The following is an 18,025-nucleotide window of genomic DNA, read 5'->3' as shown; positions in this document are numbered from 1 at the left end:
AAGAGCAATGTGATTTTCCCTTTCCAGCAGGAACGAGTGCCCACTCATCAACATATTACACCATACCTGATCAAACATCATTGGTTATCTATAGGATGGTGAGGGAAATTTAAGTTACTTCTATTGGTTTTTAAAGGAATTAGGAGCATTACCCTACCTAGTGTTAATGCAGTGTTAAAACCATATTGCCCTGGGACATTGTGAGCATAAGATCTCTCTGTATGCAGATGCTTGATGGAACCTATGCACTGGGTCCAGTCCTTATGAACCTCTTGCAAATATATGGCTCTTTTTCAGAAAAGGCAGTGAACTTTCACAAATCAAAGCTGTTCTTTTTTTTTTACAGGGTGCTCCTTCCGGACTATTTGTCCTCATTCCGAATGGATAATGAAGGATTTCAATACCTGGGCATTTTTATATTACTAAGATTTTCAATTATCTTTACCAGCATAACTATGCAATGGCAATTTCTAAGATTAAACAGGTTATCCTAAAACGGGATGAATTGGCTACTTCCTGGAGTGGCAGAATTAACTTCCTCAAAATGAATATACTACCTCGCCTTCTCAACTTATTTCAACCTTTATCCTGTAGGGTGTCAGCCTGAATGTTTGTTGAAATGCATGCTTTAATAGCCAGATTCATATGGCAGAACAAACAGGCCAGAATCAAACTTAAGTCAGCTTTGGCTGACAGGATGGTATGGGCTTTACCCAATTTACATGTATATTACTGTGCAGCTAGGATGATGGGTCTTAAAACATGGTTGGCCAATACTGATAAATCTTGGTTGCCTACGGAAAAAGAATAGGCTTAAGGCTTAGAGCTCTCGACTTTGCTTTTCTGCCTGTATCTTCTCCCTTCTGTCGCCTTGTTTGCAGATCGAGTCCTCTGATTGCTCATACGATTGGCATTTGGAGTCAGATCAAATGTTTTGGGAATGACAAATGAAACTCTATCCCCTATAGCTCTAATACATAAAAATCTCTGTATGTCGGGTTATACCTTTAATATGCCATTTAAAGATTGGAGGCGTAAGGGGCTGCTCTATTATTGTACAGCTCTGGGATGATGAAGGGATTATGGATTATTCGGATTTGTGAACACTTTTTGACAAATGATCAACATTATGACAGTACATGCGTTTATGATATACTCCGAGAATTCTTTAAATTGCACAGACCTTTGACAACTTAATGAGTTTAAGGACTTTATAAGTAGCACTGGTGGCTCTACAAAGTGTACTGCTATCCTATATCGAAGCATACTTCAAGTTAAATATAGTAAGCATACCTCTAAAAAACTGATTGACAAATGGAATGCAGGTTCCCAGAGGTAGACAGAGCTCTGGCATCTCAATGCGTGGATGAGACAATGGTGCAAGGAAGAGGGATTCAGTTTTGTAAGGAACGGGGAACCTTTTGGGGACGGGGGAATCTTTTCTGAAGGGATGGGCTCCACCTTAATCAGGGTGGAAGCAGGCTGCTGGCGCTAACCTTTAAAAAGAAGCTAGAGCAGCTTTTAAACTAGAACACAGGGGAAAGCAGACAGTCGCTCAGAAGCACATGGTTCAGAGGGAGGTTTCTTCAAAAGATACTAATGAAGCATTAAAGATAGGACATCCCAACAGAGAGATTCCAATAATAAAAGTAGTCCAAGTGACTGAAATTAAAAACTCACCTAAGCTAAAAGATTCCAATTTTTCCCTGTCAACTGAAAAGCAGAATGGAAATACAATCAAAAGACACACTTTGAAATGTTTGTATGCTAATGCAAGAAGTAAGATGGGAGAATTAGAGTGTAAAGCAGTGAATAATGACAGACTTAATTGGTATCTCAGAGACATGGTGGAAAGAAAATAACCCATGGCATAGTGCTATACCGGGGTACAAGTTATATCGCAATGACAGAAAGGAGCATCTTGGTGGTGGGGTGGGCTTTATGTCTGGTATGGCATAGAATCCAACAGAATTTAGATCCTGCATTAGAATAAATGCACAATCAAATCTTTATGGGTAGAAATCCCTTGAGTGTCGGGGAAGAGTATAGTGATAGGAGTAGACTACCATCCACCTGGCCAAGATGGTGAGATGGACAGTGAAATGCTAAGAGAAATTAGGGAAGCTAATCAAATTGATAGTGCAGTAATAATGGGAGATTTCAATTACCCCTATATTGCCTGGGTAAGTGAAACATCAGGGCATGCTAGAGAGATAAAGTTCCTGGATGGAAAAAATGACAGTTGTATGGAGCAATTGTTTCAGGAACCAACAAGACAGGGAGCAATTTTAGATCTAATTCTCAGTGGCGTGCAGGATTTGGGGAGAGAGGTAACGTTGGGGGGGGGGGCTGCTTGGCAATAGTGATCATAATATGATCAAATTTGAATTAATGACAGGAAGGGGGTCAGTAAGTAAAGCCACGGCTCTAGCGCTAAACTTTCAAAAGGGAAACTTTGATAAAATGAGAAAAATCGTTAGAAAAAAACTGAAAGGTGCAGCTACAAAAGGTAAAAAGGGTGCAACAAGCGTGGACATTATTAAAAAATACCATACTAGGAGCATAGTACAGATGTATTCCATGCATAAAGAAAGGTGGAAGGAAGGCAAAACGATTACTAGCATGGTTAAAAGGTGAAGTGAAAGAGGCTATTTTAGCCATAAGATCTTCATTCAAAAATTGGAAGAAGGATCCGTCAGAAGAAAATAGGATAAAGCATAAGCATTGGCAAGTTAAATGTAAGACATTGATAAGGCAGGCTAAGAGAGAATGTGGAAAGAAGCTGGCCATAGAGGCAAAAACCTTTTAAAAATATATCCGAAGCAGAAAGCCTGCGAGGGAGTCGGTTGGACCTTTGAATGATCAAGGGGTTAAAGGGGCACTTAGAGAAGATAAGGCCATAGTGGAAAGATTAAACAATTTCTTTGTTTCGGTGTTCGCTGAAGAGGATGTTGGAGAGATACCCGTTCCGGTGAAGGTTTTCATGGGTGATTAATCAGATCCACTGAACAAAATCACGGTGGACCTGAAACTATAGACCAGTGAGCCTGACTTCAGTGCCAGGAAAAATTGTGGAAACTGTTATAAAGAATAAAATTATAAAACATTTAGATAGACATGGTTTGATGGGACACAGCCAACATGGATTTACCCAAGGAAAGTCTTGCCTCACAAATCTCCTACATTTTTTTTTTTTGAAGGGGTGAATAAACATGTGGATAAAGGTGAACCGGTAGATGTGGTGTATTTGGATTTTCAAAAGGATTTCAACAAAGTCCCGCATGAGAGGCTTCTAAGAAAGCCATGGGATAGGAGGCGATGTCGTTTTGTGGATTGCAAGCTGATTTAAAGACAGGAAACAGAGAGAAGGATTAAATGGTCTGTTTTCACAGTGGAAAAAGGTAAACAGTGGAGTGCCTCAGGTATCTGCACTTGGATCAGTGATTTTTATTATTTATAAATGATCTGGAAAGGGGTATGACGTGAGGTGATCAAATTTGCAGATGACACAAAATTATGTAGATGTGTTAAATCTCAAGCGGATTGTGATGAACTGCAGGAGGTCCTTGCGAGACTGGAAGACTGGGCTTCCAAATGGCAGATGAAATTTAACATGGTCAAGTGCAAAAGTGATGCATATAGGGAAAAATAACCTTTGCTGTAGTTACACAATGTTAGGTCCTACCTTAGGAGTTACCACCCAGGAAAGATATCTAGGCGTCAATTTATTTATTTAATTATATTTATAGCCCACACCCTCCAAAGTTTGGGGCGGGTTTCAAGAATACATACATAAAGAATAAATAACAAAAAATTACATTTATGACATAACTTAAAAATATAGTGGATAATACATTGAAATTGTCAGCTAATTGTGCTGTGGCAATCAAAAAAGCAAACAGAATGTTAGGAATTATTAGGAAAGGAATGGTGAATAAAACAGAGGATGTCATATAATGCCTCTGTATCACTTCATGGTGAGACCACACCTTGAATACTGTGTGCAATTCTTATCACCGCATCTCAAAAAGGATATAGCTGCACTGGAGAAAGTGCAGAGAAGGGCGACCAAAATGATAAGGGCACGGAACGGCTGCCCTATGAGGAAAGGCTAAGGAAGTTAGGGCTGTTCAGTTTGGAGAAGGGGGATATGATAGAAGTCTTCAAAATAATGAAAGGACATGAACAAGTTAATGTAAATAGGTTATTTACTCTCTCAGATAATAGAAGGACCAGGGTGCACTCCATGAAGTTAGCAAGTAGCTCATTCAAAACAAATTAAAAAAAAAAAAAAGTTTTTTCACTCAGGGCCAGATTTTCAAAGGGGTACGCGCGTACCCCCAAAAAACCTGGCCCAAACACCCCTTGCGCGCGCTGAGCCTATGTTGCATAGGCTTCTGACATGTGCAAAGCCCTGGGACGCACGTAAGTCCCGGGGCTTTCCTGGGGGGGGGGGGGGGGGGCGTGTCGCGATCCACACGTCATCGGGGCATGACACGTTCAGCGCATCATCCAGGGGCGGGGGCGTGGCCGCGGCCTCCAGACCAGCCCCCGGACTGGAACATGGAGCGTGGCAGCCGGCCCGGCGTGCGCAAAGTTATGCCTGCTTCCAGCAGGCGTTTCGTGATAGATGTGGGGGGGGGGGGGGCGGGGCGAAAGAAAGTTCCCTCCGAGGCCGCTCCTATTTTGTCGTGGTTCAGGGGTCCCCGAAAATGATAGGAAAACCCCATGAAATGGGACAGCCGGAAAAAAAAAGAAAAGGCCCAAACCGCGGGAAACGAAATTTCCTGTGGCGGGCCGATAATGAAAGCTGAACCAAAGGTACGGCCAAAGCACATCTCTAATTGCGGTAATTAATAAGCAATAGTAAGCCTGTGAGATTTATCTAATGTTTGGGTACTTGCCAGGAACTTGTTACTTGGAATGACCACTGTTGGAAACAGGATACTAGGCTTGATGGATCCTTGGTCTGACCCAGTATGGCATCTCTTATGTTATGTTCTTATGTCCTTATGGCTTGGGCACTAGCTATGATACTAGGGAATAGAAAAATGTATGGAATGGGGAACAAAGTCTGAATATGCAATTGGTGTGTGGAGCTCATGATTAAACTGTTGCATAGAAACTATCGTATGCCAGTCTACTTTGCTCAAATGTTTTCAAATTTTTTTCCCCCTTTATTGGCGTGGCTGTGGAGAGAGAGGCACATATCCACATGTGGTGGTATTGTCCAGGGGTGCAGAGTTTTTGGAAGGAAATTACCCAAGAAATCTCTGATATTACTTCTCTCTTAGTTTGGGTTGTTGTAGAGATGGGAAGATTCACTAGTTTCTAGACCTCAAAGGCCCCTCGTTTCTCAATTGCTGTTCGCTGCCAGATTGCCATTTTTTGGAAGTTCTGCCCTGTTACGGTATCTAACTGAAGGAGAGAGATTTAAATATGACTCTATATGGAGTTGCTACAGAAGTTACTATAGCTAGATTGAGCATTGTTTATCAATACACTGAGGAATCAATAATCGTACTATTGCTTCTTAGCCTTAGACAATGCTAATGATGCCTAATCTGGTTTTTGTAACAGTGAAATATCCTAATATATGCTGTGTATTTTTTTTTTTGCGTTGAGCTGAGATTCTTGGACATTGTAGATCTGGGGTGGTTTTTTTTACACTGTATATCGTATGCATGAAAATATCTTAAATAAAAAGTTTAACAAAAAAACCATTGCACTGTGAGAACTCAGAGATCAGCCTTGCAAATAATCCTGAATTTTCCTTCCTTTAGGACAGTTTGTTTGGATGAATTAAGAGTGCCTTTTTTATGTACAGGGCCCAACACTCTGGATTATGTTACCCCAGCAGCTGAAAGATTAAATAGTCCTAATAAAATGCCGAACGATGTTGAAGGTGTTCTTGTTTCAGTAAGCATTTAACTTGTAATTATAATTATTTTGCCCAGGAATAGCAATGCCATTACTTTTATTCATTTTTTTTTTAAAGAGGGCTAAATAGCAACAACATTCATAACCACTTTTTTTTTCTCTCATTTTTATTGGAGATTATCTTTCAACAAAAGCATACATAACAGTAGCTTATTGAGCATGGAAGGCGACAGGCAGATACAATAAACCAATGTGAAGTACACTATACTATAAAGTACAACATGAAGAACAGTAAGTACACCCTTGTCACTCATACTCGAGTATATAAAGTCCTGTATACAAGAGAAACTATGGAAACAATCTCCCTTTTTTTTCCTATAATCCCCCTACCCACCCCCTTCCCCAAGCGATAGAGTCTTTGAGGCATATTCTGTCTTCCTTTAGCTGTATATCACATTCATAAAAAGAAAAAAAAAAAAAAAAAAAGAGATAAATAGCACCACGTAAAATGCAAGGTGTCCCATTTCCCTGTGTTGATAGGGCCCAAATCTCGCTCCCAGTGATCCATCCGGTCCCTCCGTAGTTTTTCTATATTGTTGTACCAGTGACAGGGAGAGGGGTAGGCACTTAAAGGGTATTACGTAGTTGCACTCAAAGTGACCTTGGTCAGGGAGGACAGATCAAAACTGTTAACATGGCATGAAAGCGTTTAGGAGAGCTAGTCTCAGCTGAAATAAATTCCTGGGTAAACAGTCGAATCATCTGTTGATTCCAGAATTCAAAGGATGGGAAGGTAGGATGGATCCAGTTTACTAAAATTGGATTTCTTGCCTATAAGCCCCATTTTCTTAACCAGCAGTACACCATCCGACCCTATAGCTGCCTCCAGGGAGATCTGGGTCCCAAAGAGCCATGTATTGGGATCCATTGGAAAGGAATAACCCAACATTTGAGATGCGAAATGTCTCACTTGCTGCCAAAAGTGGTGTATTTTAGGGCAAGACCAAAACATGTGGATATAATCTCCCAGGGATTTGTTACATGTCAAGCAAAGATCTGAGGGGACTTGACGTGCCCTATGAGCCTTGCAGGGGGTCCAGTAATAATACCATAAGTGTGTTTCCCATAGGAAAACGTTTTCTGAGATGGAAAGCATGTCAGAAAAGCAGTGATGAAATTCGGAAAGGGAAAGATGAACTGTTGGCCACTCATAAAGGGAGTTTCAGTGTAAACCGCCTAGTAACATTGATAGGCGATATATAAATTTTAAATCAGTCAAACCAACATGATATTTTTTAATGAATGCCAATGTACAAAACTCAAATAAATAAATAAAATACATACATACAGCCCTTGCCTCTGTGCCAGGTCCACTATACCATCTGCTCGACCATTTTTTTTTTCCATTTTGCACCCTCAGAGACTAGTGCTCAGCTCCTAAAGAGGCGTTAGACATTATTTTATTTGCCCCAAAAGGGAATTACTTCACCAAAAATCACCAAAGACATGATTACAGTCCATTTTAAATGCAAACATATAACTATATAAAATTTCAAAAATGGCATTGTTGGGCCTCTACACCATAACCATATCTGGCCCATGGATGAAGTAGATGTAACAGGCACATGATTCGGTTATCATTAAGGCCTGGGAAAACCCTTAGTCTAATAAATGGGGAGAGGGTACCATTCAAATAAAGCCCTCCCTTTGAGGGGTCTGGAACGGCCATCCTCCTTGAGAGGGGTTTCTCACCACACACACACTCTCTCCCCATATAAAAAGAATCCACAGCCTGGGGGAAGGGAATGAAGGAACAGGTAGCCAGGGTTCCAGTCCCGGAGAGACAATAAATACGTTTATGGCCCCAGAGGGCAGCCTGCCTCCCAGAATGGGGTTACATACGGCTCTCCCATTAAAGTACAACCCAAACAGCTAACTCTATTAATACTTACTTACAGAGTGCTCAGTTCCATACCAGAAGGGGATCCTATTTACTAAGCCCAGCAGGCAGCTGGGTCGCATTCACCCCTTTTAAGATCCTTAGGCTTGACCCTTACAGGGAAATGGGCTACAATGATTAGGGGCCTTGTCAAAAGTATAGAAGTAAAATGGTTCCAGTTACAATCTGGATCAAAACACAAAAATTTGGGTTTAAACAGAAAATCTGTAAGCCTACCAGACTGTTCTCTTGCCCACCTCTAACAACTCATTTCTGATTCCCTCCAAAACCACAAGATCAACCAGATTTCTCCTAGATATATGGGTGTCTCTGGATTATTCTACTTTTTCAGTTTAAGGAAAAATAAGACAAAATGAAATGCCCTATACCACAATTCAATCATTCAAAAGGGCACATAGGTATTAAAAAAAAAAAAAAAAAGTAATATGCCCTTCCCATTCTGAGAACTCTTAGGTGACTATTATATGCCATCTGCTGTATAAACTGTCTGCAGCACATTCTTGTATGAAAGCATGACTGTTTTTGTGCATTTGAGACTAGCTGAATTTGTATACCATTTACACCAAATGCCTGTCATGAGCTCTCCACCATGCAACATGCAATGATAGGCAATCCAATATGTTATGTTTAATGTGTGCTGGTGGGATTAGTCAGCTGTTTGGCATTGTCCTGGCACCCACATAAGCATTTAACATTCCGCCTTTCCCTAATAGGCAGGCCCGAGGCAGATTACCGTACATAAAGTAAAAAATATTTTCAAAAAAGTCTTCCAAGTTTTCCCCATTTATTTCTTGCTATAAACGTTACCTCATTAATGAAAGTGACAACCAATATTTTGCTTTCAGGTTTCTTTTGATATTTTCTCCGATTCTATTTCTTACCTGGACTCCACCCTTTGCCTGTAGGCGTAGTGTTAAAGATAAAGGTGATAAAATAGGGTTTCAGAACCTGCTCTCATATTTCTCTACTTGTTCAGTCACACAGGCAATACCAGTTCCAGACCCAAGAGGAGGTCTTTCAGCTCATCCAATAATAGTAGAAATGGACTCTGTGACAGCCCATCACCATCCCATCAGCTCTCTAAGTCAGAGGGTGCAATTCTACATTCTTTGTAAATGTTGTGTAAATAAAACAGACTATTTTCAATTGCACTGCATAATCAGTTCCTGCAAGACCAGTTTTTTTGTGTTTTGTTTTTTTTTTGTTGTGCTACATCTACATGTGTAATTTGCAGGGTTTGTGTGTTGGTCACTCTGTTAGTCACATTAAAATCAAATTTGTGCTGCCTTTTTGGGCCATTTAGCAATACTCTACTTCAATTATCTCATTCTAACTGTCCCTTATGAATCCTAATTAAAGAAGAAATACATTTAAAATGATTCCATCTTCTAGTCATTTCCCTCAGGTGCACATGTCTACATGTGTAAACCACATTTCTGAACATGAACATCTCTGCAGGTGAAATGTGTGGGTGTGTTCTTGCAACAGTGAGCATGTTCTTACCACCTGCAAACAACTATGCAGTCATCTATTTGTGGTGGAGAAATAGGGTGTTCCCAGGGGAATGGAGGACTCCATTTTTCACAAGCCCTTACACTAGTTTATGGCAGAAAAGATATGCCAGTACTAGTATTTTTTTAAGGTTATGAAGTTATGTACTATAGTTTGTGTGTGACAGAAAAAGTGGATGATAGTACTAGCTAGTGCTATAAAGTAGTCAGTAAGGGTGAGGTATGCTTGTTAATGTAGTAATATATTAGAATAATAAGTATCCTTTGACATACATACCGTACTGTGGCTACATACTGCCATAAATGTGGGTTCTGTTTGGGAAGGGGACACACTGATATGTGTAAGAGCTTGCATACAACATATAATATGCATGGCGTGAATGGCCAAAATGTGACCATTAGTGTGAGAGACAGGGAATAAAAGGTGAATGCAAATAAATGTAGCCTTCATCTAATCTAAGATCTAATTTCCAAGAAGATTGGTCAAAGCATTTTAAGGGTTAGCACAGGAAAAAAAGCACTTGCTGTTTAAAATTAAATTTTGTATATATCATTTTAGGATGTTTAAGAATAGGGGAAGATGTGCAAAAAAAAAAAAAAAAAAAATTGGGGCTGTGTAAAAAGTAAAAAATATTTTTTCTATTCTCTTCCCCCATCCCCAATATAAAACATGTTTTATATGGATTAAAATCATTTCCGCAGAAAGTAGTACTGCAGCAGCTACATGGCTGACCAGGAATAAATTATTGTTGGGTCCAAGCACTCTTGAAGGTGAGTGTTGCATATACTGTATACTTGGGTGAAAAGTACAGTGCATTCATAAAGTATTAAGATCCCTTCGGATTTTCCATGGTTTTGTTACGTTACTACCTTATTCTCAAATGCATAATATGTATTTTTCCTCCTCAATCTACAAATAATGCCAAAATGAAATCAGGATTACAGAAAAGTATGCAAATTAGATTTAAAAAAAACTGAAATGTCACATTTACATAAGCATTCAGACCCTTTGCTATGACACTCAAAGCTGAGCTTGCTGAGGTAGATCTTAAAAAAGTACGCCAGATTTTATAAAATACGGGGTCGGCGCGCACAAGGCTGAGCAAAATCGGCAGCCTGCGCATGCCGAGCTGCGCAGTCTGCCTCCGTTCCCTCCGTGTCCCCCACCTTCCCCTATCTAACCCACCCCCCAGCCCTACTTAAATCCCCCCACTTTTGTTGTGCAAGTTACGCCTGCTTGAGGCAGGCGTAACTTGCGCGCCGCCTCGGCATCCCCCAGCACAGGCTGTAGTACCGGGGGACTCGGGACCGCCCTCCCGGCCCACCCCCGAACCGTCGCCATGCCCCCGGACCCGCCCCGGACACACCCCCAGCCTGCCAAACATGCCCCTGGACATGCCCCTTTTACGAAGCCCCCGAGACTTACGCGCGTCCCGGGGCTTTGCACGCGCCGGCGGCCTAGGCAAAATAGGCGCACCGGCGCGCAAGTGCCCTGTACACGTAAATCTGGCAGGATTTATGTGCGCAAGGCTTTTAAAATCTACCCCATTGTTTCCATTGATCATCCTTGAGATGTTTCCACAACTTGATTGGAGTCCACCTGTGGTACATTCAATTGACTGAACATGATTTAGAAAGGCACTCACTTGTCTACGCCCCACAGTTGACAGTGCATGTAAAAGCAAAATCAAAAAGCCAGGAAGTCAAAAGGAATGGTTTGTTTGATCTTCTGGATCAGGATTGTGTTGAGACATTTATCTGAGGTAGGGTACAAAACAATTGCTGCAGCATTGAAGGTCTTGAAGAATACAGATGCCTCCATCATTCTTAAATGGAAGAAGTTCGGAATCACCAGGACTCTTCCTAGAGCTGGCTGGCTGCCTGCCCAAACTGAACAATCAGGAAGAAGGGTCTTGGTCAAGGAGGTGACCAAGAACCCGATGGTTATTCTGACAGAGCTTCAGAGTTCCGCTGTGGAGATAGGAGAACCTTCCAGAAGGATAACATCTCTGCATCACTCCATCAATCAAGAGAGCGACCACACCTCTGTAAAAGGCACATTAAAGTCTGCTTGGATTTTGCAGAAAGGAACTTAAAGGATTCTCACAGCATGAGAAACAAGATTCTCTGGTTTGATGAAACCAAAATTGAACTCTTTCGCCTGAATGCCAGGAAACCAGGCACCGCTCATCCCCTAGCAAATACCATCCCTACGATGAAGCTTAGTGGTGGCAGCAACATGCCATGGGGATGTTTTTCAGCTGCAGGATCTGGAAGACTAGTCAGGAATGAAGGAAAGATAAACAGAGCAAAATATAGAGAGATCCTTGATGAAAATCTGCTCCTGAGCATTCTGGACCTCAGACTGGGACAAAGATTCACCTTCCAACAAGACAGTGACCCTAAACACACAGCCCAAGACAATGGAGGAATGGCTTTGGGACAATTCTGTGAATTTCCTTGAGTGGCCCAGCCAGAGCCTGGACTTGAACTCAATTGAACATCTCTGGAGAGACTTGAAAATAGCTGTGCATTGTCCCTCACCATCCAACCTGACAAGAGTTTGAGAGAATCTGCAGTGAAGAATGGAAGAGAATCCTTAAATCTAGGTGTGCCTACATTATAGCATCATACTCAAGATGACTTGAGGCTGTAATCACTGCAAAAGGTGCCTCAAAGTACTGAGTAAAAAGAGTCTGAATACTTAAAAAAAAAGAAATATCATATTTTACATATTTGCACAAATTTCTACAAACTTGATTTCACTTTGTCATTATGCGGTATTATGTAAAGATTGAAAGGGGAAAATGCATATTATCCATTTTAGAATAAGGCTGTAATGTAACAAAATGTGTAAAAAGTGAAGGGATCTTAATTCTTTCTGAATGTACTATGTGTTATCTGGAATTTTTTTTTATTATTATTTAAAACACCTACAAAAATAAAATTAGAACTATTTAAGATTTCCCAATTTCTGTTGTACTTAGAAAAGGATCTATTGTAATATTCGTGACTTTGAGGAGATGCAATGGCTTCATTTAGCAAAAGGACTACCATCTGCAGATTAATTATCTTCATTGACGCTTGTTCAATCTGCAGTAATATTAATGGAGAAAAGTGAGCCATATCACACGCACATCTAGTAATTTTTTTAGTAGCTATTTTTCAAACGACAGCAACACTAAAACAAATGTTGAACTCTTACCAGCTGTTTACTCTGCACTAGTTGACAGATATTCTAAGTTTTTTTCCCTCAGACACATAATGGGAGAAAAACCTTTCTTTCATAGGTGCCTTATGTGTGACCAATAGAGGTGGCATATGCAGAACAGTCAGTCAAAGGATTGATTGTCCCACAGAACAGCGTTCGACATTCATTTTTCCACAGTATGATAAGCAAACAGCTTCAGGTGAAGACATAGCAGATCAGGCTCTTTGTGTTTCATAGTAAACGTCAACCAGTAATATAGTAATTACAAGTGTTACATTTTACAATCTTAACATTGTTACAATTGGCAGCAAATAGGCAATTTTCACCATAATGTCTTTGTACTCTTAGCAATAACATACCCTAGAAAAATGTTTGGAAGATGCAAAGTGGTAAAGCATTAATTACTGTACTCTCCTGTACTTACAGAGTAAACTGTTAATTTAGCTAATTATATTCATTTGTACATCTGACTAGAGGTACTAGTATCATTAAGGATAAAAGTGACTAAAGAATCACATTTTCTGCATAAGATAATAGGGTCCTTAATACCAGAGAAAGGGTAGGAGAAGAGACTAGAAGTCTGTTCCACACGTGAAGTGTTTTCTGCTCACAAACCGACAAGACAGCACGGACCTATGTTAATGAAGGGGGGGGGGGGGGAGGGGGATATCAGGCTTTATAAGCCAGACATCTAGTTTTCCACAATTCTGGCTGCTGAATTTACTACAGAGTCTCTACTAAATCATATGAAAATAAAAACTATTTTTACAATCAGTTACAGGAAGCAAAGAGGCTGAAAATTGTTTTAAACCAGAAAGGAGGACTGCAAGCTACAATTCCTACAGAAAAAGTCAAGTTTTATCCCAGATCAAACACAGCCAATTGAACTCTTTTATCGAGCTCATTCTTATTTGGTCCATTCAGCCTTGATATACGCACACTGAGCAGGCAGACCTATCAAGATCATCTCCAAAAGATCCAAAACTCCTTTGGACTTCTATGAAATAATTAAAGCCTGAGAACATTAGTGCACTTAAGAGCCTGAAAGGAAGTAGATAAGGGAATGCCGGATGTAAACTCAAATATTGTTTATTATAGGTATTCAACAAAAAAATACTTTAACATTTAACAGTAGACGAAGGAGGACGGGTAAAGACTAGCTACTCCTCTTAAGAAATTGTATGTAAGCAATATGTTAAGCAACCTTAAACCCCACTGAGATCTCACATCACTCCATATAAAAACAATTAGGTAGTCAAGAATATACTTTCAAAATCTAAACAAACAATGTTTATGTAAACTTATCAACATCACTATCTGGACATTTTTACAAGGCAGACAGACATTCTGCAGAGTTGATGTCGAATTTTAAAGTTTTGGCTGCTGAATTTTGCACACTGCCACAGAGATCCAGAGGCCCTGCTTAGAAGAGCAAAAGGAAAACCATCAAGGGACAGCATTTTCTTCAATAACCACATACCTTTCAAAGATCTATGGTAAGTCGAAGTAAATTAAAATTTATTCACAATAGCAAATTGGTTCAGGATTTTTTTTTTTTTTTTAATCTTTCTGAGCCACTTGGAAGAGCAAAAGCAGCACATCGGCACTAAGAGAGAGTTATTTTTCCCCGCACCCAATTAAACAGGCTTCATATAAACCACTCCTGATGTGCTGCCACTCAACACTGTGAAGGAATGCTGTTCACCAGGGTTTCTTCCTGCCCCTCCCGAAAGGAAGAACATCCCCCATAGGAGCAGCAAAGTATCTGAATTTCTCTCAACTCTTCTGGTTACTCTACCCCTATGGAATAGTTCATTTCTACCAACCGACTGCAAATGTCAGGCAGCAGCATTTATTATATACATGCGCTGATTTTCTATTCAGGACACACAAATGCAGGAAATGCCAGCGCCTCTAGAGTAAGCAGAGAGGAGAAATAAGCATCAGAACAGAGGCACTGATGCTACCAATAGACTACCCAACCATATAATAATCCTTTCATCTTGTCCATTGAAACAATTTACCATTGTTACATCGGGGGGTTTTTTTCATGCTTAACTAATTTAGTTTCCTTCTGTTTATTTTACTGGTGTCTAGAACTGCAATAGGAAAAAAAAAAAAAAAAAGTTACACCAGGCCTCAGAAAAGACACATATCATATATAAGTCTAGATGGACCCATTATATTTTGACAGCTGAGACACACCTGCAAGATGTCAAGAGATCCTAATTTAAGAATTGTAATGTCAGAATGTTCCTGTAGGGGTAATCTGGGATTAATTGAGTCAATAAAAGTAAATAAGTGTAATATATAATGGAATCTTGAATCTTATTATTAATAAGTTCTACCTGCATTGAAACATGTATACCTAATTTTAACTATCACCTATTGTTCAATAGTGTGCCAAATTTCAGTTTTGTTTTTAAGGAAAGGAAAAGATTAACTAGCTATACACTTAAAAATGTTACTTTTTCTTTTACAATTACCTACAAAGGGTTTTTTTATTTAAAAAAAATAAACTGAATAAAGGGTGCTGAGACAACAAATTTACTCAAGATATAATACTCAAACATCCACGCTGAAGCTGCTATAACTGTGGCTGCCTGTGCTTTATAAAAAAAAAAAAAAAATCCAACCTATATGACTTGTTTCTGTTGGAGTCTCCTAACTGCAAGGACTTTTGTTTATTTTCACTGAAACTACCCGTCTGCCCTTTCGTGGGTACTGGACCTTTTCAAAAATCAGATACGATCTGGACTACATGAAAACTTTTCCCCTGCTGTAACCAGCGTTTCGTCGAGAATTTCCAGGAGAAACAGCAGCCCCAGAGCATATCACAACCAAATGTGGAGCAGCGAAAGCTACGCTACAAAACTACGGGCATTCCCAATAAGCTTGAGCAATCAATCACGTTTCATATTTTTTTTTCCCTAAACATCTCTGCCGATTGACAACCGAAACGTCTGTGAGTCTGTATGGTTTCTGCTAAAAAAAAAAAAAAAGTTAAAGCAGGCAACTGAGCAGTGTTGTAGGTCGGTGAGAAAGCTGCAACAGCAGAACTTTTCACCACGTAGCCTCAGCCGTCAGCCTCAGCATCCTTCTAGCAGTAATCACAAAAATAAAAATCACCATACATTTCGAGTGGAGTGAAACAACTGCAGTTGGAAAAACAGAAGCGTTCTCGGCACAACAAAACCCAGGCTTAAAACTCCAGCTCTGAGCAAGCGAAACGTTTACCGACCAGTCGCGCTCTCCGGGTCATTCCCCACGCAGTCTCCCGCACGCGCAGCGCCGACTTGAAACGCTCCGAGGGTCAGGCGGCTCGAGACAGAGAGAGAAGGCGCGCGCCTGAAGCAGCTACTCACGGGCAGGCGTCCGGAGCTGAGCATGTTCCTGGCCCAGGGAGGGGGCTGCCGGGCAGATGGAACGTCTCCCCCCCCCCTTCTTTCGAGCTTCCGCTTGCCTTCGGCCGGCTCGCGCTCTCCAGCCAGCCGAGATATGGTTCTAATCAGATGCTGGCTGCCAAGGGCTAGCCAGGAATGTGCTTCTGTGTTTTTTGTTGTTTGTTGTTTTTTTTTAATTCCCTGCTGCTGCCCGGGTCCGGCTACTCCACCCCCCGCCCCGCTGAACGTGTTTCTGTGCTCTGACGGATTTAACTCTTTCTAACCTACTGCCGCCCGAAGCGGAGGGGAAAGCCGCTGCACGCACGCACGGGCAGCCCTGACATTTGAGAGCATGACACGCGCGGTGACTAAGTGCAAATAAATGCGGCTTTTACTTGGGGACTCACATGGTTTAAGCCTTAAAGAGCTCTGCTCCTTTTTTTTTTTTATTTCTTAAATTTAAGCAAACGAAGAAGTAGATTGGGTGTTTTGTGAAAATAAGTGCTTTCATAAAGTCCTTCAATAAATGGATTGCCCTAGTGAACGTATTATTATTGGTAAAGAAATATTCAGGGATGTAAACCTTTTCAGTTGGCAAAAAATTTGCACTATTTTGATGAGCAGGGCTCAGCCCTGACTCTTTAATTACACTCGGTATTGAATTACTAGCACGTGCTCTGGGCGTGAAATGCTATTTCCTAACCCGCGTGCTTAATATCGCTTACTGGAGAGTTACACATGCAAGGAAAAATCTAGTCTTTAGCACGTTTTAAATAGAAGCCATGCCAGAAGGAAGGTTCTCCTTGTCACTTTAAGTCCTTTCTGCTGGAAAAAGATGATCCCTCTGCTGTGCCATAGTACTTTCAGGCACGCGTGTTTTTCCGGAGGCCTAAAATTATCTTTCTGGTTGTTGGAAGGTGGTACCAATGGGGAGGGTTTTTTTTTTCCGTTCTGCATGTGCTTTTTTCCCAGCTGTTAACTCCGTGATAGCCGCAAGGTTTTTCCTAGTCCTAGCATGCAAGTGTGAAAAGGAGAAGGCAGTCAATAATAAGAAATAATTTGAAAGTTAAGTTCTTTGCTTGATGCCAGATATCATTAAAACATTAATGCATTTAAAAAGATATAAGTAACAGTTTAATAAAGTGGTAGTTAATCCGCTATGACTTGGTGAAGCATGCAAGAATTCTTATTAAAGTAATCTTTTAAATTCTTTCGACATGTGGCTTGCATATCAGTGTTGTTTATAGTACTTTTTGGTGTCTTTTCTTCTTTAGTTAACCTTTTTGGCGAGTTGGGGACAATTTTGTTCTTTTTTAACAAAAAGAAACCTCCTACCCTTTGAAAACTCTAATACCTTTATGTTAACTTGTAATGCTGTCCCTGGAATTGGCCAGGAGAAACTGGCTGTTCCATGGATATTAACTTGGATTTTAACCAATGGTTCAAGAATGTAATGACCGAGGTGCATAGAACTACAACTGCCAAGATACTTTGCCAATGCAGGCCTTTAGTTGTTCTTTTTAATTTGTGGGACTCAAAACAATCCATATATTGAAATTTGGAAGAATGCTCATATTCTTGGAAGTCAAAATAGAAACTCCAGGTTTTTAAAGCAGCAGAATCCCCTAAATAGCTATTCCTTGTTTCTTTATGCTATTGGCCTGATGAAGGATTATCTGGCTGAACCATCAGCCAATGTTGAGATAAAGCTTGGATTTCTTGGGGATAATATCTTGATTTTTGGGGATTGCATCTATGAAATCACTTTCAGGAGGTCCGGTACAGTACAGTGCAGTGGAGCGCACTGTTAGCCCAGGTTTGGACGCGAGTTTTCAACGCGCTAGCTTTACTCCTTATACAGCAAGGGGTAATAGCGCATCGAAAACGCATGTCCAACCCCCCAAAACTAATAGCGCCCCGCCAACATGCAAATGCATGTTGATGGCCCTATTAGTTATTCCTGCGCAATACAGAAAGTGAAATGTTGCAGCCAAGCCGCACATTTGCTTTCAGAAATTAACGCCTGCCCAAAGGCTGGCGGGTTAATTTCGGCCGGCACTGGGGAAGTGTATAGAAAAGC

At 40.6% G+C, this 18,025-nt stretch overlaps 1 protein-coding gene across 9 annotated transcripts in view; it reads right to left on the bottom strand.

Annotated features, from left to right (window-relative positions):
- DAB2 (DAB adaptor protein 2) overlaps window positions 1-16,299 on the bottom strand; it is a 259,005-nt gene extending 242,706 nt beyond the window's left edge. For 4 of the 9 annotated variants that reach the window (XM_029578240.1, XM_029578259.1, XM_029578280.1 and 1 more), the window contains exon 1: window positions 15,928-16,299. The gene's annotated coding sequence lies outside the window, so the exon portion shown is untranslated. The other 5 variants (XM_029578221.1, XM_029578248.1, XM_029578230.1 and 2 more) reach the window with 4 other exon arrangements.
- Between the last annotated feature and the right edge of the window lie 1,726 nt (window positions 16,300-18,025).

This window comes from Rhinatrema bivittatum, chromosome 1 (genome assembly GCF_901001135.1).
Source record: "Rhinatrema bivittatum chromosome 1, aRhiBiv1.1, whole genome shotgun sequence".
Classification (NCBI taxonomy): domain Eukaryota; kingdom Metazoa; phylum Chordata; class Amphibia; order Gymnophiona; family Rhinatrematidae; genus Rhinatrema; species Rhinatrema bivittatum.
The sequence above is the reverse complement of the archived record's forward strand: the minus strand, read 5'-3'. Positions and strand labels throughout refer to the sequence as shown.